The sequence below is a fragment of the Nyctereutes procyonoides genome, unplaced genomic scaffold, assembly GCF_905146905.1.
Source record: "Nyctereutes procyonoides isolate TBG_1078 unplaced genomic scaffold, NYPRO_anot_genome, whole genome shotgun sequence".
Classification (NCBI taxonomy): domain Eukaryota; kingdom Metazoa; phylum Chordata; class Mammalia; order Carnivora; family Canidae; genus Nyctereutes; species Nyctereutes procyonoides.
In genome coordinates, this window is record NW_026575132.1 from 13751956 (window position 1) to 13774873 (window position 22918).

Sequence of the window (22918 nt, forward strand, 5' to 3'; positions counted from 1 at the left end):
TGTCCTTTTAGCATTTCTTTCTCCAGCAGCCCTGACATTTGGTTGCATGGTTAACATCAAGCATGAAGAGAAATTTGTTTCTGGTAAAGCTGTTAAGATAATATTCTGACACTTATGGAAAGCAAGAGGGAAGAATCAGTGAAGCAGAAAACTCCAAACCACAGATCACTTGGCTGTTTCTACCTGAGTTCAGAATACACTGTGTTCAAGTTCAACTATACCGGCAAGTATGTGCTGGTAAGAAATTGGGGGACCCCCCCGCCGTTTGTAGTCTCAGTGGCCTTGGAGAAGAAGTTCCTTAACTTCCCAGGAACAGTTTCTTCATCTGTAAAATGTGAAAGGTGATAGGATTAAAACTGAGTTCTCCTATAATAATGCTAGGAACACGAATTGATATAACACATTTAGAAATCATCAATGATCTTTATTCCCAATGTAAGAATTTGTAAAAAGGAAACATGTTTCTCTCCTTCCTTCCCCCCCCCCCATTTAAAGCTTTTCTTTAGTTTTAAATCATCTGATTTCAAGGAGTGTAACTTTTATTCTCAGCTTTTCGTCTCTCTCAGATGGCCAAGAAGACACTGAAAGAGTTGGAACTGTCTTGGGGTTAGCTTACTCTGAATCCCAAGCAATGCTTGAAGGGTGGGGCAGTTGTACACCTGAACAAAACTGGCTCCTAATTGGTAGGGAAATATGATGAATGATCGTAATAAAAAACTAACACTCTCCTCTGGGGTCATCAAAGACTACTTTGCATCCATTTTCTTCTATTGTGTTTTCTTAGTCTTATTCTGAATGCTGGGCCTATTTTTTTCCTTTAGTTACAGGATTGGAAATATTTTTCCCAGTGTATGCCTTGTCTTGTTTATCTGTAGTAATTAATAAATTTTATTATAGATAGGTTCCATTAGTTTTATTGTGTCGTGTGTATATTTAAAGAAATAATTTCCTATCCTGAGTCACAACAATATTTCCTTCCTCCTCTTACTTTCTCTGAGAACTTTTAAGTTTCTCTTTCATATTTAAGCCTTTAATTCACCTATCAATTTTTTAAGTGACATTATTTTTATTTTATATTTTGACATCTTAGTGTCATTTAAAATAATTTATGAATGTTTATTGAATGTTTCTATATTACATATTTTTTTTTACCTTTAATCCCTGAAAGTGATGTATTCCATTAACACATTTTCTACTGTCCAACCTTTTTTTTTTTTTTAGATGTATTTATTTATTTGAGAGAGAGAGAGGATCAGTGTGTGAATGTGAGGAGGGCAAAGGGAGGGAAACTTCAAGCAGACTCCTTGCTGAGCAGGGAACACAACTAGGGGCCCAGGTGGATCCCAGGACCATGAGATCATGACCTGAGCCAAAACTAAGAGTCAGACCCTTAACCCAAAGTCTCCTTGGCCACAATGGGCTATGTTTTATATATTGCTGAATTCAATTGGCTAACTGGTTTTATTTAGGGTTTTATCAGCTATGTAACTGAGACAGTTCTATATTTCAGATATGTTTGGTGTATGTTTCCTTCTGTAAGCTTCACAGAATGAATAGGAAATCTTTTATTGTATTTTCACCTATTCTCTGAAGTGATTTGTTTTTAGTGTTTAGATTGTGTTTTTTTGTAAATGCTGTTCAGTCTGGGACTATGTGTGTGTGTGGGGGGGTGTAGAATGGGACATAGGAGGAAATGGTTTATTCAGATTTTTTTTGTTCTGTGTATGTAAATTCTGGTGTGTTGCCAAAAAAAAAATTTCCAAAAATGTATCTATATTGTCTTAAGGCTCCAAATTTGTATAGTCTTAGAATTTTAAAATCTCTATTTGTGTAGTCATGTTTTCTTCCATCTCTAAATTGTTATTTTTTTTTTAATTTTCTGGGTTTTTTTTTTTTTGTCTATATTACTAGGTTTTTTTTTTAAGATTTTATTTATTTATTCATGAGGGACAGAGACAGAGAGAGAGGCAGAGATACAGGCAGAGGGAGAAGCAGGCTCCATGCAGGGAGCCTGACTTGGGACTCCATCCTGGGTCTCCAGGATCAGGCCCTGGGCCTGAAGACGGCACTAAACTGCTGATCCACCCGGGCTGCCCTGTATTACTATTTAAGGCACATGGGTGGCTCAGTCAGTTGAGTATCTGACTCTTGGTTTCTGCTCAGTACATTTTAAAGTTTATGAATATATCACTTTAGACCTATTGCTACTTTGATCACAATTGTCATAGAGATTTATATGATATTGATTTCTTGAAATTTATGTTGATATTTTGTGACCTAATGTATGGGTTTTTTTTATTTAATGAATAATTAAAATAAATGCATATCTCCTACTTGTTTATTATCTCATGATTATTAATTTTATTGTTCAAATACTCTCTAAACCTGCTTTTTAAAAATTTGCCCTATATAGTAGTTTTTGATAGAAATATACTGAAATTCCTGACTATGATTATAGACTTGTCAAATTTGGCTTTTAACTTTGTGAGATTTTGTCTTAATGTATTCTATGACTTTGTTATTAGCTATTTGTAGTTCATGGTTGTTCATGAGTTTTTTTCTTTTGTTGGAAGTTTTTTTTTTTTTTTTTATCCCTGCTAGTATTTTTTCATCATTATATTTTATTTTGTCTGATATATTTGCAACTACCAGTTTGTTCTGATTATGTTTTCTCATTGTATTTTACTATCCCTTTATTTTCAATCTCTCAGTGTATAGATAGGGGCATAAGGAGCATATAGAGTATATTTTTTTAGAGTATATTTTAAAATCCAATCTGATTATGTATTTAAATAGATTAGTCCAATCTGTTTAAAATTATTGCAGTTAGTGATCTGTTTGGTCCTTTTTTTTTAAGATTTTATTTATTTATTTGAGAGAGAGAGAGAACACCAGTGGATGGGGTGGGGGGGGAGAAGCAGAAGCACAGGGAGAAGCAGACTTGGATTGGTTCCCTGGAGCAGGGAACCTGATGTGAGGTTCAATCTAAGGACCCTGAGATCATGACCTGAACTGAAGGCTGACGCTTAACCAACTGAGCCACCTAAGCGCCCTGGTTTGGATTACCACTGGACAGATAGGTTCTTCCCCTTTTTTCTTTGTTTCAAATCTATACATTTATTTCCGTTCTTTACTCATTTCTGTTAAATTTTATGTAAATTTTTATTTCATGCTAGAGAATTTTGAAGTAGATTTTAAGCACCGCGATACAGCAAACAGAATCAGCTGAAATGACACTGGAGACACACCCTGGGTGTCCTGGAAAACAAGCGGGCTAGAACCAGAGCCCTCACTTTCAACTCAGGAGGGGGCTGCTCTTGAACTCATCTTCAGTGGGACCAGTGGCTCTTTACCACCAGCAGCAGGCACAGCATGGGCCCCAGGATCTCCAGGTTCAAGAAAGCTAGGCTTTTTACAGAGCCCCTCAGTGAACAGCTGGTATCAACAGTCAGATCAACAGTCAGCAGGCCTGGTGCCAGGCTTCTTGTTTATTCCTGCCATTGACAAGGGTACTCTCCTATTTGTCCTGCAAAAAGTAAGAGCAATAGGGGATATTCCGTGATGCCCGTTCATATTGGGCAAAACACCTTGGGCTTTGTTGGGCCTTCCTTGACGTCTATGGAATGATCAAGGAACCTGCACTGTCTCTCTTCTTCCTGCCAGCACCCCCTGCTTTACAAAAATATACAAATACAAATATACAAAAAAAATATACAAAATTTCTCCTATCCTGATCTTTGACTGGTTCCATGTGAGATTGTGAAACCACCTTGAGCCCTGTTGCCCAACAGTGGTGACCACTGAAGTTCCTGCCATAATAAATGATCCTTAAAAACTTTCACATGGACCTCACAAAAGTTGAAATCTTTCTCTGTATTGTAAATGTAACATGATCTTGCCTCATGAAATTAAGTGTTCAATGTCATATAATGCCTAAACCATAATAAAATCTCTGTAATTGTTTTCTAAATATTATTTTCAATTAGGGTTTAATCCAAATCACACATTTAATCCAGGACCATAGATTTGATTGCTATGTCTCTTATGTCTCTGTCATCTAGAATAGGCTTTTTATTTATTACACTGATTTAGAGAAAAAAGCCACCAGTTGGCTCTTAGTAGGTCATTTTTATGGATTTGATTGCTTCTTTTTGAAGTAATTTGACTTGTTCCTCTAGTCCATTTAGATTTTGTTGACTGGAAGTTCTATCTAAAGGTTTGATTAAGTCAGATGCTTTTAGCAAGATTACATCACAGGTGATATGTACTTCTATGTATGAGATCAAAAGATGTATAATAAATGAATTGTTTTGTTTTTCACCATTATTGACCTAAATTTGATTACTGGGTTATGACAATAATCTCATCCCTCTACTACAAATGTGAATATTTTCCACTTGTAACCAGAAAAAAATCATTTATAGACTAACATTGTACTAGGTACAGTTACTATCAATAGTGTTCATCACAATTGACAATTTTATCCTGAGACAATAATTGTTATAATATGATACTTTTTAAATTCTTTCATTTCTTCCACATTTGCTGACATTTTTATTTAAATAATCTAGTATTTTCTCCAGTTTTCACCTAGAGCAATTTGCTTACTCTGAAATATAGTTCATATAAGTGATGGGGGAAAATGCTTTATTTTTTTTTTTTTTGCTTTAAATGAATAATTTTCAAAGTAAATAATTTGGTTCATAGAAGTTCCAGATGGTGACAAATGACTTTGTTCTGTCTTGAGTATCACTGTGGACTCAGACTTTCTTCGATATAGTGTGTTTTGATCAATAACCATCATTCTTTTTGATACCTCAGATTTTGTGAGTGGGAAGCTCCTGCAGATTAACTTCTGGGTCCCTAACATGACTTTTATTTTTTCAATCTTCCTTGCTTTCTGGAACAGCCAAATTTCCAAAGATCACCTTATATCTTTCTTGCCCTAGACTTGGCAATAGTCTTCTGTCCAAAGATCTGTGGAGAATGACATAAACTTTGACTGAAATCCAGGTCTTGGGTATGCATTTTTTCCTGAGAGTATGTTACTTCTACATATTTTGTGGCCAAAGTTTAAAAATATATATAAATATATGTATTTAAAATCCTGAGTTCAAATCAATATCATTAACTCAGTTTTAGCATTAAGGGTTTATATGATTTGGTTTGTAATTGGTTATCTTTTACTTTGAAAGTCTTGATTGCTGTAAGCTTTAACATAATTACTTATTTGATTTATCATACAATTTTGAAAGTTTCAAAATAACAGTACTGATATAATTAAATAACAAAAGATGTACAATCAAAGTGTTTTCATTTGAAGTCATTTGAAATAAATCTTTTCACTTCGTAGTTCATCATGCATGTGAGTGCAGGAATGTGTATGTATGTATACATAGAGACATATGCACTTAGTAATTTTTAAGATAAATTTTTCTTATTCACAATTTCTGCCTTTCTGAACATTTCTGTCACTTTTACATTTATCATTTACTGACTAGTGGTGTCATGCATCTTGTTATTGTTTTCTATTGTTTTGGATTTTATCTTTTCTTTAAGCTCAGAATATTGGTTATTAATGTTTTGAAATCATTAGACTTAGCAACCTCTTTCGGCAATTTTTGTACTTGTGTGACTCATGCAGCACCATGAATTGGCCTTTTTTTAATGTTGAGGTACTTTCCTGATTACTGCTGATAACAAAGGATAGGTGAAACATAAACTTTAAATTTTCAAAGATGCCTTAGTTTGCTGCAGCTTTTAGATGATAGCTTAGTTGGGTATAAAATCCTAGGTTACTAGCTATTTTTTTTTAAAGCTTTAAAGATATTGTGCAGTGTTTCCTGGCAATCTGTTGTTGGTTGTATAATTGCTGTTCTTTGATGGATAATTACACTTTCTCTTTATTTTTGATGCTTCTTATTTTTAATATGTTTTGTTTGATACTTGAGGTATGATATTAGCCTGAGGACTAATGTCTTCCTTCTATTCTGGAAATTTATCAGCTGTTATCTCAGACTATAGTGATTTGTTATCATTTTCTTCTGGCATTACTCTTAGACATCCATCGAGGTCTCTCAACCTAGTCTTGGTTTGGGCCCCTCTTATGGCTTTGTTTTTATTTAGGTCAGTGTACTATTATCTTGTTTAGTCAGGCTTACCTTTTAGGATTTCTTCTTCCTTTGTATTTTTTTCCTGTATGTTTTAAGTGAAAATGCTATCAGATCCTAAATATTCTGCTACTTTGATGAATATCATTAATGGTATCTTTAAAAAAATTCTTTTAGAAGTGGAAAAAAATCCAATTTTCCTTTTTTTATGGAATTAATGCAGTGCATTATTAATGGAATATTATACCATAAAGCAAAGTCTTGTTCATTGTATTAGAACACCCACACTTTGGACCTTTATTAAAATTTTAGATATGGGGCACCTGGGTGGCTCAGTCAGTTAAGTGTCCTACTCTTGATTTCCACACATGTCATGATCTCAGGGTTGTGAGATCAAGCCCTGCCTTGGGCTCTGTGCTTAGTGGGGAGTCTGCTTGAGATTCTCTCTCCTTCTCCCTCTGCCCCTGCCCCCCACTTGTGCACTCTTTCTCTCTCAAAAAAAAATTAATCTTTAAAAAAAAAACAAAATTTTAGATATAAGTTGAATTCTTTATTTCCTCTTATGAACTTATATACCCCCATGCATAATAATAAACTTTGCACTTTTAATTAATATAAAGAATTAAGTTACAGTTTAAAGATTGTATTTTTGTCATTAGTACATCATGAGTATTAAATAATATGTTCAAAAATTCTACATTAAAGACTGCTTACATTTTTGTAAACTTATACCTGAATTCAATAAGTAAAATAATTCAGGCTACCCATTAAAGGATAAGAAGAGATTTAAATTATTTTTCCTATCACTAGCTTCCAACTATAATACAGTTTACAGATTAGATATTTTAAGTTCTAAATATTTTTTTTCATTTTTGTAAAAAAGTTTTAAAGATTTTATATATTTATTTGAGAGAAAGAGAGAGACAGAAAATGCATGAGCAAAGAGAGGGACAGAGGGGGAGGGAAGAAGCAGACTCATCACTGAGCAGGGAGCCTGACATTGGACTCCATTCCAGGACCCAGGGATTACGATGTGAGCCCAAGGCAGATGCCCAACCAACTGAGCCACCCAGGTGCCCCTGTAAAAATAGTTTTAAATAGGAAAACTGGACATAATGGGGGATACATCCTTCTCTGTAACTGTATTCTTGTACTGTTTAAAAACATCATTTTGCCCTCATTTAATCATTTTAAACTGTATTAAACAGTGATGATACAGACTTTCTGAAAAATGCTATGAAGTCAGATATCTTAATATTAAAGTTTTATGTATAAGAATCAAAGAGTTACTTGAGGTTAGAAATGTCCTGGCCTTTGATTTGCTTAGTGTAGGGTAGGTATTATAACTGTTTAGTAAATATTGAATCTCAAGTACTAGGTTTCAGAGGGATTACACAGTTTTACCAAGTTCTGACTACTTTTATAAATTTAAGAATAAGTCTTTTGAATATTTTAGACTCTGTCCTTGAAACTTAACAAAAATATTGTTAGCAAAAAGCTAATTAGTGGAAAATAAAGAATTAAAGTTTAGTTCTCTTGGTTACTGTTTGAATTACCTTTCCATTTTTCAGAGTTGAATAAATGGATATTTTCATATGGAAAAATTGGCTGCTTTTTAAAGCAATTTTAAACTATAAGATAAAGCTACTATTTAATTCCCTTCTTGCATACACAGCATTTTTTTTTCAAGTAGATCAGGATGTGTTCTCTTAAAAATCATCCTGTGACTTAAAGTTGTGTTGCTTTATATAAAGAATATTGGTTCTGGCATTGTCCTGCTATGGTAAATTTTGAAAAGATGTCAAGAAAACTTGTCTTATTTGCTTTGAAGTAAGATAAAACTAAAACCAAATTAAAAGAAGCTTAGGACGACATTTCATCTCATGCTATTTTGAGAGGGAAAATCCAAATGTATATAGTAACCTTGTGTCTTGGTAGTAAGTCTGTAGACATTATCAGATCAATCTAAATTGAGTTAGTGTATATGTAGTAGGCAGAAACTGGTGGAAATTAGTTTATCTTCCCCAGACTCTTTCTGTTTTCTTTGTACAAAATAGGATAAACTCATTTTTAGACCTGATTAGGTTCTTTGTTGTTTTTTTTTTTTTTCCCTTTCCCTAAAAGGGCACGGATAGTCCATACTTTGTTAGATTCACACCAACTATTAGAAATAGGAAACCATTAAAGAGCCCAAGGCACATGCATGACATCTGTAGCTATAATTGGAAAAGATATATTGGATACAAAACTTGACACATTTCCAAGTAAGGAATGTGAATAATGATCTTTAATGCTTTCTAATTTTATTGATTATAAGCAACGTGTTGAAGCTGTAGGTATGATTCTCATGGTAGCTATAACATACAAGTAACTTGACCTGCAGATATTCCTCTTTATTTTAGTAATAGGGTCTGTAATAAATGGATTTCAATCCAATCAGACAAACAGAAATCTTGTTCCATTGCTAATCTTGGTGGACATGTTTGGCACTTGTTTGTTTTAAATGCCCATTGTCTCTTATATTTAAGTGTGGGTTTGTTGTTACTCATCCTCAGTGGATGCATTCATCCATGGGACTTCTCATTTATAAGCTTAAATTGTATTCAAAATATTTGTATCAAAAATGCTTGACTTATATAATGCTTTCTGAAATAATTTTACTAATTTGCAAATTGTCTATTTGAATAAAAACAAAGGTGTTAATTACAAGGAAGTATTTTTGAAAGGGCTTTTATTTAATCGACTTTAATGCTAAGAATTAAATACATTGTATAACACATTTGCATATATCAAAGGTTTCCTACTCATTTGAACTCTTAAAAGTTGCTAATTTGTGAGGGAATTCTCTAATTCTATCTTGAAGAAGTTGAAAGCCAAGTTTAATATTGGTTCATGTAACTATTTATATAAAGCTATCATATGTCATCTATGCCTGTTCCACACAGGATGAAAGCAACTTCATAGAATATGGTGATTTAGTTGCTCTGCCCCCTGTGATTAGGTGAGTTCTTAGGAATTATGGCTGTCTGATATGTCAAATAGGTTTATTAAAACTCTGCAGCAGCTGTTACATAGTGAGTTCCTCTTTTTCATTGTACACCACAAAATCTACAAATGTTCAGAGTATGGCTTCTTTTTAAGCTGTATATGGTGGTACCCAAAGACTCAGGGTGCCCTTTTGTTTCATACACACTCCAAAAGAAAAACAAAACAAAACAAAAAAACCCAGCTCTCCAGTTCATTCTTTAATAATAACAATCTTCCAGGACTCCATATTTTCCTAGGTCATTTAGACAAATGTTGCTCTACATCAAAATATAATTAAATGATACATTATCAGTTTAAATTGCATTTTTGGTGTATTGTTTCAGAATAATTGTGATTTATGGTGCTGCTGACTGCTCTTATAATTGTTAAGTGTTCTGTAGCTTATTGAATGTTTTTAACTCCGTTTTACTGCCCAAAGGCAAAAATTTTATAAATCAAACTCATTAATAAGTAATTTTTTCATTATGACTCTGGAATAAGAGGACTATATAGGATGGCCTTTAAAAAACATCACTACTTATAATTTGATATGGCTTTAAATGGGGGTAATGTACATAATGTATTGTAATGAGTCAATTTCTTCTAGCCCTATAGGTATATTACATGGAATGTCACAGTGAAAGGATGTTTAAGAGCTTCTAGAAAGCCAGGCAATGAATCTTATATTGTTTCAGGTTTTTTTAGTTTAGAAATTCTGCACTAGTAAAATTTGGTTACATATTTGTAAAGATTCTTTTCCCAATGATTATGATAGAATGATAAAATTTTTAATAATATGACTGAATTCTCTTAGGTGAAAAATATGTTTAAAATTTATATACAGAAACTCCAAGTTAACTCAATAACATTTTAATTCACCCTAAGAAAAAGGAAGGGAAAAATCTCAAAACATATATTAAGAAATATTCACATGCCTATGAGAGTTTAAAGTTGACCTACTCCAAGAAAATGAGAAACTTCATCTCCTTTCTCAGGTTGTAAAATTATTTCTATATATACTATTTCCTTATAAGAAATAAATTAATAGATGTTTGCCCTAACTGCCTTACCTGTATGAGAGTTTGGGTAGATCATTTTTCCGATATAATGGTGAAATACCCAAGACAGTCTCCAGTAGTAACATTTTACTTGACCTCTGTAGTTAAAACTTTTTTCACAAATACACACACTTTTACTCTGTATTGTGTTGTTCAGACTATTGATCAAATTTTAACCATGACTGCCATCCTCATACTTAAAAAAAGAAAGCTAATGTTCACCCACCCTAAATGTTTATATAACACCTTATGCCAACAGTGAACACCTGCTTGTAATTTTTTAAAGCTATGATGTAAGAGTATTTTATTATGTAAAAATTTCAATTATTTAATTAACAGTGAATATCACAGTAATTAATTTTAAAGTGTTCTCTGTTTTATGAGAGAATATTTTTAATCCTTCAATGTTACCTAATTTTGTGACACTGAATTTATTCTTTGCAATTGCCTTATAAAGTTTTTGAAAGGGGAATAAGGAAGCTACAGACTAAAATTATGACCTTCGAATTGGATAAGTAGATTAAATTACTTAAGATTTTGAATACTTTGCTATGCAGCAGCATTAATGTAAAGTTGTCTAGTTAACTACAATCTTAAATGGCTAGTTCTTATATAACTAGTTTTATGCAACTAGCAAAATAAAAGTAGTCAAATCCTTGGTGACCAGTACATTAAATAATCCCAATTAGTTGACTGTTGATCTTAAAGGACAGTTCAAACTATTGGCTAATAAATTGTATCTTGTTAATTACCCTTTACATATCCAGGATCATATACCAGGAGTACTGGAGATAATTCAATATGTGTTGTTTAGGATTTCCCGAAGTGCGTTCCATAGATTTCTAGTACTCTACATGATCTTAGGACTGGGAGCACTGGGGAATACTACACACTATATTCCCTCCATGGGGACTTACAATTAGAGCAAATTTAAAATTCTGAGTAGTAGTATGTAAGAATATTTTTTAATTTAAAGTAGTGTTTCCCAAATTAATTTCACCACAAGAACCTTATTTTTCAGGTGCCATCTCCTGATATCCTCTGAACGACATTGTGAAAAATACTAGAAATACCAATCTTATTATATCTTATTAATAGCAAAAGTGAACCCTAAATCTAGTTCACCAGATGCATATGGTTTAATTAATTACCAAGTGTTTTTCTGGTTTTATTTTGTTTTTTTAATTTCTTGATTTAGTTGACAGGTGGATAGGAAGAGAGAGAGAAAGGAGTAGAGACATCTGGGTGGCTCAGTGGCTGAATATCTGCCTTTGGCTCAGGGCATGATCCAAGGGTCCTGGGATTGAGTCCTATATCAGGCTCCCTGCACTGAGCCTGCTTCTCCCTCTGCCTGTGTCTCTGCTTCTCTCTCTTTGTGTATCTCATAAATAAATAAATAAAAATGTAAAAAAAAATGGAAAGAGAAAAAGGAGTATTATTATTTCTGAAAAATGTTTAAAATCATGTGCTTGAAAGTGCCTAGAAGCCTGGGAATTGGCTTCCTTTGAGGCTTTGAGCAAATTGAAGTACTTGTTTTGGTCTTGTTTTCTTGTTTATCAGTGAGGGATGTTGAGCAACCTCCTGAGTTCTGAGATTCCATGTCTCAAAACAGTTTCTTCTCTCCCCTCCCCTCCCATTTTTAAGAACTAGAGTCTAGAAATAAAATATAACAGGTCAGTCAATATCATCTTGCATCATACCCTTGATATGTTGCTAGCTGTTTGGTTTGATGTAGGCAGTCTTAACATTAGAAGCAGCTGGCCAAGTTCATTTATTGGCCACTCTGGTCCTGGGGGTGATCCCTCTTACTTGAGGAAACCAAGAATGAGGAGTCATCCTCTCTATGCCCCAAGTCTTGTTCTTAATGAAATGTGAAGTGGTTCCAAATAAATTAAAACCTGGCCAAAGATCTTTTTGAGAATGTTTGAAAGAGGTGAAAGAATTATCAATAGAGAAGCTTAAAAGCTTAAAAGAAATATACACCCTTAAAGAACTCTTTTAGAAAGCGCCAACATGGGATCCCTGGGTGGCGCAGCGGTTTGGCGCCTGCCTTTGGCCCAGGGCGTGATCCTGGAGACCCGGACGTGGCCCAGGGCGTGATCCCACGTCGGGCTCCCAGTGCATGGAGCCTGCTTCTCCCTCTGCCTGTGTCTCTGCCTCTCTCTCTCTCTCTGTGTGTGACTATAAAAAATAATAAATAAAAAAAATTAAAAAAAAAAGAAAGCGCCAACATTATGGAGGAACACTTCTCTTTAAAAAAGGACTTGTACTCAGCCATTAAAAAAAAATGATATCTTGCCATTTGCAACAACGTGGATGGAACTACAGAGTATTATACTGAGCGAAATAAATCAATCAGAGAAAGACAGTTATATGATTTCACTCTTATGTGGAATTTAAAAAAACAAAACAAAGGATCATAAAGGAAGAGAGAAAAAAATAAGAAAAAACCAGAGAGGGAGACAAACCATAAGAGACTTTTTTTTTAAGATTTTATTTATTTATTCACGATAGACAGAGACAGAGAGACAGAGACAGAGACACAGGCAGAGGGAGAAGCAGGCTCCACGCAGGGAGCCCGATGCGGGACTCAGTCCCCGGGTCTCCAGGATTGTGCCCTGGGCCAAAGGCAGGTGCCAAACTGCTGCGCCACCCAGGGATCCCCACCATAAGAGACTCTTAACTAAAGGAAACAAATTGAGGGTTTCTGGAGGTGAGTTGGGGATGTTGGGGTAACTGGGTGATGGGTATTAAAGAGGCGACTTTATGTAATGAGCACTAGGTGTTATGTAAGACTGATGCATCATTACACTCTACCTCTGAAACTAATAATACACTATATGTTAATTAATTGAGTTTAAAAATAAAATAAACTTAAAAGACTTCTGTTGAGTATGCACATTGTTACTAACAACTTTCACAGCTCCTTACTTTGGTTTCAATAATAAAGGACAGTTGGTGATAAGAATTTCAGTGTTGGGGGTGGAAAAGTATATAAATGAATAGGGCACATGATAACTTGCCCCAATGCCTCTTTTAATGAAAAGTAGTTATTTGCATTTGTCACAAATTAAACTCATCTAATCATTAAAATTCTACCCTCTGATTCTTGATGTAACATTAACAATTTCATTGAGGCTTTAAGCTCAGAGAATCAGTTAATATATTTATCACATACATAGCTTTCCAAAAAAGCATTTTTGTTATTAGGAGTGAAGTACAATTTAGTTTAAGAAAAGGTACTTCTTCTATGGTTTAATGTTTAGCCTGAACTAATTAGGAGCCATGAGGATTTTAGTTAATAAGGCACTGAAAACTCCAATTGGCTGTTCATAATTTAGCTTTGCTCCTTTTATCTGTTATCAAGGGCAATTTAGTATTTTAAGTTCATTCAGTGACTACCACAGCATCATTCTCCATAATTTTTATTAACTGCACAATTTTCCTTTTATGCTTTCAGATGAGAGTTTTTGTTTTTTAAAGATGGGTCAAGAATTTTTTTTAAGTAATCCCTTCCCCCCATGCTTCACCCAATGAATGTTATGAATCTATTATGATTCACAAACATACCACAAAGGTAGAAATTCAAAGGTAACTTCATTAGTTTAAAATTTTATTTTGCTTAAATTCACTTTTTTTTCATCCATAGAGTAGTGTGGTGATTAAAAACCAGTCCATAAAGTCTTTGGTACCCCTCCTATCAAGAATAGAGGTCTATGTCCCATCTCCATAAATCTGGACTGGCATTAGTGACTCACTAGAAACTAATAGTATACAACAGATATTGTGTGGTGATTAAAAACCAGTCCATAAAGTCTTTGGTACCCCTTCTATCAAGAATAGAGGTCTGTATCTTATCTCCATAAATCTGGACTGGCATTAGTGACTCAGTTGAAACTAATAGGTCACAAAACACCACAGTTTCCAGTAGATTTCTCAGGGAAACTCACTGTAGAGGAAGCCAGATGCCTTGTAAGAAGTTCTATTATTCTGAATACACCTAGCTGGAAAGACCATGTGTAGGCACCTGGTTGGCCGCCTTGATGGTTTCCAGTGTCCAGCACCACCTTGGTTACCTAGACCTTGACTGAAGCCCTAGTGTACACCTGATGTTAACCTTATCACAGACCCCAAGTGAGAACTGCCCAGCTTAGCCCTTCAGAATCAGACCCACAAATCCATGAAATACAAATATGTAAACAAATATATATACTTTATACCATTCAGTTTGGAGATCATCTGTTAGGCAGTAATAATAACTAAAATGAATAGGTTTATTAAATGACATAGATCTAATATTTATTTATTTATTTATTTATTTATTTATTTATTTATTTATTTATTTATTTATAATTCGTGAAAGAGAGAGAGAGAGGCAGAGGCAGAAGCAGGCTCCCTGTGGGAGCCTGATTCAGGATTCGATCCCAGGACCCCGGGATCACAACCTGAGCCAAAGGCAGGCGCTCAACCACTGAACCACCCAGGTGCCCTTCTAGATCTGTTCGTATGTGATATAATGTATCCTAAAAGATCATCAGGTTTTTAAAAATTCCTTTGCCTCAAAGAGTTAAACCCATCATATCATTACCCTAGGAGTCAATCTTTAAATTGTAATAGAGACCTCTAATTTTACATAGGTTAGTATTTGTTGAAAATGTAAATCATAAATTCACTTTTTAACATGAAAAAATTAACAGAATTATGCTGCAGTGAAAATGTTCCATAGAGTTTAATTTTCATTCAGTTATAAAATCCCAGGCAATGTCTTAGTTTATATTCTAGCATTCTGAGAGATTGTGCTTGTCCCTTACTATACCATTTGCCAATCAGATTGGTTCGCTGAGCTGTGGTAGAGAACTAGAACTCATAAGGGCTTTGCTCAGAGGCTTATTTTATGTACATTTTTAAGTATTTATTTTGTAGAAGTAATAGATGACACATGCTTAAAACTTGACAACCAGAAAAAAAAAAAAAGAAAAGAACAAAATGAAATGTTGGCTTCCCTGCCTCCTGTTCAGTCCCCCATCCCAAAACCAAGCACTGCTCACAGTTGCTATTTTTATAGGTTTTTTTTGGTGGCTATCACATAACTTTAAATATTATATGCCTTCCCCTCTCTGGATTTGTCAACTTTGTATAGTAGCTGCTTTTGACTATCAGCTATCAGAGGTAAAGAATTTCATATGCTCACATTACCTCCGACCTCCCATTCACTTCCTCTTTCCTGATTGTTAGAAATACCTTTCCGCTTAATGGTTATCTCTAGACTAATAATTGCCTGTATAGCTTTAAATAATACAGATCTTCTTCAACTTGTGATGGGGTTATGGTTCGATAAACTCATGGTAAGTTGAAAATGCATTTGATACACCCCTCTTACCAAACATCATACTTAGCCTAGCCTACCTCAGATGTACTCACAACACCTATGTCAGCCTACAACTGGGTAAAATAATCAAATGCAAAGTCTATTTTATAACAAAAGTGTTGAATATCTGATGTAATTTATGGAATACTGCCCAAAATTGAAAAACAGAATGGTTGTATGGGTACAGAATGGTTTTAAGTGTGCCAGTTGTTTGTTAGTTGTTTATCCTCACGATTGTGCTTCACTGCCATTGACCAACCTCAAAAGAAAGTATCACACTACATATTGCTGGCCTGGGAAAAAGTCCAAAATACAGAATTTGAAGTATGGTTTCTACTAAATGCATATTGCTTTTGCATCATTGTAAAGTAAAAAGAAAAGAAAAGAAAAGAAAAGAAAAGAAAAGAAAAGAAAAGAAAAGAAAAGAAAAGAAAAGAAAGTGTTATGTCAAACCATAGTAGGTGAGGACCATCTGGACTTAAACATCTACTCCTAACTTACTTACCCTAGGCAATAATCTTTCTTATGAAAAAAAAGTAATTAGAATATTTTTCTTATTTAAATTCACTATATTTGTGTGAATCCATTATTTTTATCTAAAAACTCTCTGTCCATTTTACTGTTGATGGCTGTTTGGATTATTTATACTTTGAGACTACCATTAATAATTCTGCTATAAGCATTCTTGTCCTTTGGTGCACAGGTGTGCACGTTTTGTTGAGTTTGTACACCTAGGAGCTAAATGCTGTGTGCATATTACCAATACCGGTTTTTCAAATAGCTGTTCTAAATTACACTGGCACGTGCAGTGTTAGGAAAGTAGAAGTTCCGTAGCCTTACCAGTAGTTGATACTGTTTTGTGTTGTTTTGTTTTCATTTTAGCCATTCTGATGGATATGTAGTGGTATCAAATTAGCTCAATTTGTATTTCCTTAGTGATTAAGGAGGCCGACACTTTTTCATGCTGTTTATTGTCTATATTTTTCATCTTTTTCTGTGAGGTGCTTATCTTGGTCTCTTGCCCATATTCCTCTTGGTTTTCTTCTCTCTTCCTCTCTCTCATTGATTTGCAGGTTTTCTTTATATATTCTCTATAAAAACACTTTAATTGAAAATATTTGTTGTAGATATCTGTTTGAGGCTTGCTTTTTATTATACTCTCTGTGTGGTATCTTTTGATGAACAGTTTTTCTTAATGTAGTCCAATTTATCAATATTTTCCTTTGCAGATAGTCCTTTTGTGTCCTGTTTAATATGGCTTTCCCTATCCCAAAATCATGAATGTATTCTTCTGTGTTATTTTTGAAAAGTTTTATTATTTTTGCTATTTATTTTAAAATCTATAACCTACCTGAAATGTATTGTCCCCCACTGTGGTATAAGCTAGAGGTCCATTTTTTTTCTTTTTCATGTATTTATACACAGTTGGCCCAACATAATTTAGTTTTTAAAAAAGGAGAAAAAAGATAATTTTACTGACTTCTTCCCAATTTCTATGCCTGTTCCCTTTTCTTGCCTGACTAACCTAGCTATAATGTTAAATAGAAGTTGTGAGGACAGATATTCCTGCTATCTTCCCAATCTTACAAAGCATTCAGTCCTTTACCATTAAATGTGGTGTTACATCTAAGGTTCTTTTTTTAATAGATTCCTTTTGTTAGACTGAAGAAGGTTTCTTCTATTCCTGATGTTCCGGGTTTTAATCGTTAAACTTTTTATATATCACTCTGTTTTATTCTATTAACATGGTGATTTATATTGGTGAATTTTTGAATGTTAAATCAGCTCACCTACCCAGGAAAACCTCATTTGATCAAGATCTGCTAGCCTTTGTATATATTCCTGGATTTAATTAGCTAATGTTTTATTAAAGACGTTACATCTCTGTTCATGAAGAATACTGGTCTCTGGTTTTCTTTTTGGGGTAATGTCTTTATATGATTTTGATTTCCGAATAATGCTAGTCTCATAAAATGAGTTCAGAAGTGTTCCTTGCTTCTCTATTTTGAAAAGGCTTTTTAGGAGTGGCTGTTATTTCCCAGATGTTTGAGATGTAGTCATCTGGGCCATGGGTTGTCCTTGTGAGGAGGTCTCTTATTATAGATCAATTTCATTATATGATATAGAATTCCATCATTAATACTGATTCAATATTGATAATTTGTGTCATTCGAGGGATTTACAGTGTCCTAAAAGTAAACAGATAATAAGTAATATTATCCCTTTATTTTTCCTTTATTGTCACTGGGATATGTAGTGGTGTTCCCTCTTTCATTCCTGACTTTGGTAATTTGTATCTTCTCACTTATTTGCTAGATCATTCTGGCTAGAAATTTAATTTTATTTATCTTCTCAGTTATTGATTTATTTTTCACTATTATATGTACATTTTTATTGCTTTCTGCTTTTATCTGTACTCTTTTTTTCTTCTTTCCTCCTCTTTTTAAAGTGGAAACTCAGAGAATTTATTTTAGAAGAGATTATTACAATCTCAGACCAATAATTTGAAGTCTTTGTTTTGATACACAATATATTACTAAATTACAAAATATTAGACATTCGCTTATAAAAGAAACTGAACCAAAAGGTAAAATATACCCATATCTGACTATTTAATAGGAGCAGATCATCAAAGGGCAGATAACCTCAGTAGTACAAAAATGATTCCAAATAGTAGAAAAAAAGAAGGATAAGTATTCTCCAACTTACTCTGGTATTAGTATATCTTTAATACTAAACCTAGGTAAGAATGGTGTGAAGAGGGCAAATTATAGGTTGATTGCACTTATGAAAATCCATACCATGTTAGGTTCAGGGCAAATTATGGTTTTAAAAACATCAACAAATTTGTTCCCATTGACTCCTTTCATTTTTAAAACTGTGCCTTCTCTTTTTCATTTCTTTCTCTTAGTCATTCTTACCATTGGCTTTTCTGATTGATTGATCTTGAGGAATCAATTGTTGGCTTTGATGTTTTCAGCTGTGGCTTTATTTCTGTTTTATAGAAAATGCTTGTCTTCTTCCTTCCTTTTGGCTTATTCTTTAACCTTAGCTCTTAAAAAAAACATTTAGAAATATTTTTAGTCTGTTTATTAGTGAAAACTTCAAGCTTACCCAAAAATAGATTGGTATAATGAACCCCCATGTACACGTCAACTACTTTCCATAATCAGCAATATATTATCATTTTGCTTAAGCTATTCTCTCTTTTAAATTTTACTTTATACTGTGAAGCAACTTCCAGACATCATTCTTACATATTTCAGTATGCCTCTTTAACAGAGAGGAACCTTTAAACATAATCACCCTCTTATCATGCCTAACAAAATTAATAAATATCACTTTAAATATTACCTGATACCTTAGCCATGTTAAAAGTTTTTCAAATATCTCAAAAAAAAGTTTTTAGGAGCTCATTTGTTTGCATTAGGATCTAAACTACGCCCACACATTGTATTCACTTATTGATTCTTATTTTATAGCTCTCCCTCCTATTTCCTTTTTTATTTTAAGTCTTTGAATCTGGGGAGAAACTGGGTTATTTTTTACCATACAGAATCTTACATTCTGGAATTCCCAAATTGCTTCCTTGTGCTATCACTTAAGTTATTTCTTCATCCCTTGAATTTTCGGTAGTTAAATGTAGAGATTTGATTAGATTCAGAATCAGCTCTTTGGGCAAGAATACTTTAGAGGTGATGCTGTGAAGTTATTACCTATTTGTATCACATTGTGGGAAACATTTATGCTGAAAGGGTTCAGGTGACAGCCGCCTCATCCCTCTTTTGTAAAAGCCTCAATTACTTCTTATTTGATGTTTTTCCCATCTATTGCAGGTTTTCTTTTTGAAATATAAATACTGAAGTTTTAAAACATATTATAGTTTTTTTAATTGTATACTTATAGATGTTTCTAAATTTCTATTGTGATTTGCTCTTTGATAGATGAGTGTTTTAGATACATGGCTTTAATTTCTTTTTGACCTAATGTATAGGTGTTGAGTTTCTGTTTAAGTTTATTTTTTGTTATTGATTTTAACTTATTATTTGCACTGTAGTCAGAGAATAAGGGGCATATAAATATTCTCTTTAGAATTTACTCAAGTTGTTTTATGTCATAGTACACAGTGACATTTTTTCCTTTATATGTTGCTTATTCTTTTTATATCTTTGCTTAAAAATTGTCAGATGATGGCTTTTTGATGTCTATATGATGTCTATTTGAACTTTATACTGAACTTTCCAGTTGTAGTATTTAAATACCTTATATTCTTTATTCTACAATAGCTATCAGCTATTAAGAATAATGTATGTGAACATTCCTCATTATGCTGGTGGATCTGTTAATCTCTCTTTGTAAATGGACCCATCTTTTATATTCAGAGGCTGTATTGTTGGATACATAGGTAATTATTTTATCTTTCTCTAGATTGTTCTTTTTGTTATTATATAATTTGTGGCCCTTTAATTCCCTAATAATACCTTATTTTAACTTAGTCTATTTTATACGTACACAGTTCTAGTAGTTCTACAGCATCTAGTAATGTATCTTTCTGCCTTTTCATTTTAAACCTTTCAGGGTTGTCATGTTTTGGATATGTTTCTTATAAGAGAATAAGTTATAGTTGGATTTTATTTCATCTAGAAACACTGCCTTTAGTTATTTTCCATTTTAAGAAAATGGAAAATCTTTAGCACTTTCTTCTAAAAAAAAGAAAAAACTTTTTCAAAGCATCTTAACCACAAATTAGGTAATTTTTATATAAAATAGATTGTTGCCGTAACAAATAGTTATCCCATTGTATATTGTAAGTTATCCATGATATTTTTGCTTAAAATAACCAATGTCTACATTTATCATTAATTTCCTCCCCTTGACATTTACATATTTTACACAATAATTGTTGATGGTTTCACCTACTTTGACCTTTTTGTCTTAAGCTTCAAGTTAAACATCACTTGTATGTATTTTAGGTCTCTTCTATCAGATCATTGACCATAAAATCTCTAATGCTGTTTAGATATTTAGTATATAATTAATTACATTGTACATTTGAATTATATTTAAAGGTATTTATTTTTTATATTCGACCTAGGAATAAAGTGTAGCAATTATATTTTTCCATTATTTTCTCATATTTATAAACAATTGGGTTGAATTGGTGCAATTTTTTAAAGATTTTATTTATTTATTCATGAGAGATAAACAATTGGGTTGAATTGGTACAATTTTTTTTTAAGATTTTATTTATTTATTCATGAGAGAGAGAGAGAGAAAGAGACATAGGCAGAGGGATAAGCAGGCTCCCCTTAGTGAGCCTGATGGAGGATTCAATCCTAGGATCCCAGGGTCATGACCCGAGCCAAAGGCAAATGCTCCACCACTGAGCCACCCAGGTGCCCCTGATGCAATTTTTTTTTATCAGACATTCCTATACATTATATAAGCCATTATATTTTAAAGTAAGCTTTAAAATATGGCCAGAATTGTTCATCACAGAAAAGAACCTGGAGTGCTGAGAAAGAATAAAAGGTCAAGTTTAACACCTTGTACAACTTGTGGTGGTGCTATTGTTTACACAGAACATATTGCTTTATTAGCCATAGAACTTTATTAGTAAATGCAGATTACCATCACTCAGGTATAGATTCTGGCCCTTCAAGTGAAGAGGAGCTGGTCTAATTAATGATGGCACTTCTAACCTCAATTAATTTGCTATTTTAGTGAAGATTTCAACCATACCTACTATTTTTTTTTCCTCAAGTGACAATAAACATTGCAGAAATAATACCCTTTACAAAATGAAGTGCAACTCTTTGGAAAGCCATATAGTGCAGACGTACTTACATGACAGGTATATTCTAAGTGGACTCTCTTGTGGCCTCTTTATTTTCCAGGAAAAAAATCACATAGAGTATGAGAGGCAAGAATAAACAAGTCATTTCTGTGGGAGCAATTGTAGAGGCTTCTTTTCTTACTGCCTCGGAGACTAAGACACATCTAGTTGCACGTAGTTCTGCATGGTTTGAGTTACCTCTGTATCAGTTTGTTCCAGTTTTGAAAATTATAGTTACTTTGACCATATTTTGGTCATTAAATATTTTGTCATATTTTGAAAGTAATTAATCCCTTGTACTTTATGTATTACACTAAGTTAGAGGGAATCTTCAGGGATACTCCTAAAGTAGAGAAAGCCATCTTCACTCAAAATAGGGTCTGCTGCAATTATAATATAGAAGGGAAGCTCTAGAACCAGCCCACTGCTCCACCAGCGGTGTAAATGGCACTAAACCCGTAAGTAGTATGACTTGTCTATGTTTCTCCCCTGAGAGGTCTAGCAGATGAATAAATTGTGTGATTCAAGGAATATAGCAATTCAAAACCAGATGCTGAGACTACTAAGCCATTCCTTCTGGCACATTGTGTAAAGCGTGAAGTTGTAAATATAGCAGATAATTGAAATTTAGATTTCAGATATGGGCATTCTTAGTAGACCTCCTCTAGCTTTTATTGCTTAGAGTCTTAGAAGTATATTTAATAGTTCATATTAATGCAGTTGCTGTCAAAATTAAGCCTTTTTTTTGCATGTTTTAAACTCTTCTTCAATAATGAGAGTATTAATGATAAAAACAAAGGAAAAGTTAACTTAAAAGTGTGCCCAAACTGAAGATGGAAAATATTGGTTTTGGGAAATAAAGTTTTAAGTACTCTTTTTGGTTTCTTTTAGATTACAGCTTAACACACATGTACTTGTTCCTCCATTGATTAAAACTGTAATTCTTCTTTGTCCATCATATAATGTACTTTCCATAAATTAGCTGCTTCATTTCTTCTTTTTATGCTAATCAAATTACAGTGGTCTTTAGGCTGAAGTGGGGCATTGGACTTGGCATTTTATAATCCTGGCAGCCTTATACCTTGCTTTTTTTTTTTTTTTCTTTTTTTTTTAATTTTATAAATTAATTTTTATTGGTGTTCAATTTACCAACATACAGAATAACACCCAGTGCTCATCTCGTCAAGTGTACCCCTCAGTGCCCGTCACCCATTCACCCCCACCCCCCGCCCTCCTCCCCCTCCACCACCCCTAGTTCATTTCCCAGAGTTAGAAGTCTTTATGTTCTGTCTCCCTTTCTGATATTTCTCACACATTTCTTCTCCCTTCCCTTATATTCCCTTTCACTATTATTCATATTCCCCAAATGAATGAGAACATACACTGTTTGTCCTTCTCCGGTTACTGTGGCCAAGTTCAAAAAGGGTGTTGCCTGAGTTCTCCTCTGGGATTTTGATGGAATCTTGTCTCTCATTTAGATCTTTCATCTATTTTGAGTTTATCTTTGTGTATGGTGCAA

At 33.6% G+C, this 22918-nt stretch overlaps 1 protein-coding gene across 3 annotated transcripts in view; it reads left to right on the forward strand.

Moving 5' to 3' along the window:
- PARD3B (par-3 family cell polarity regulator beta) overlaps positions 1-22918 on the forward strand; it is a 991638-nt gene that overhangs the window by 478189 nt on the left and 490531 nt on the right. The gene's annotated exons all lie outside the window — the stretch shown is intronic.